This window comes from Propithecus coquereli, unplaced genomic scaffold (genome assembly GCF_000956105.1).
Source record: "Propithecus coquereli isolate 6110/MARCELLA unplaced genomic scaffold, Pcoq_1.0 Scaffold30, whole genome shotgun sequence".
In the NCBI taxonomy this organism is placed as follows: domain Eukaryota; kingdom Metazoa; phylum Chordata; class Mammalia; order Primates; family Indriidae; genus Propithecus; species Propithecus coquereli.
Window position 1 is genome coordinate 10556327 of NW_012148619.1, and position 396 is coordinate 10556722.

Below are 396 nucleotides of genomic sequence, written 5' to 3' on the forward strand. Positions count from 1 at the left end.
ATGTTTACTCTAAATCCAACTTACATGTGTGAGCCAGCAGTCAGACAGCAGTCTCTCCGCAAGGTAAATTTTCATCATGTCCTTGATCGTACCTATACGCTATACCAACGGTGGCTGGAAAGCACAGTATTCAGAGCAAAGCCTCTGAAGCTACACTGCCAAGGTGTAGCTTAAATCACTACTTCATCAGTTTGTAAGTATATTTGTATAACTACAGGCAAACTACATAATTTCTCTATGCCTTTGTTTCCTCATCTGTAAAAACGGGTATAATAGAATTGTGATTATTAATGCATTAATATATGTGGCACACGTAGAAACAATGGCTGGAATGTGCTAGCATGTGGCAAGCACTCAGTAAGTATTAGCTACTTTTAAAAACTTTTTCTATTGCAT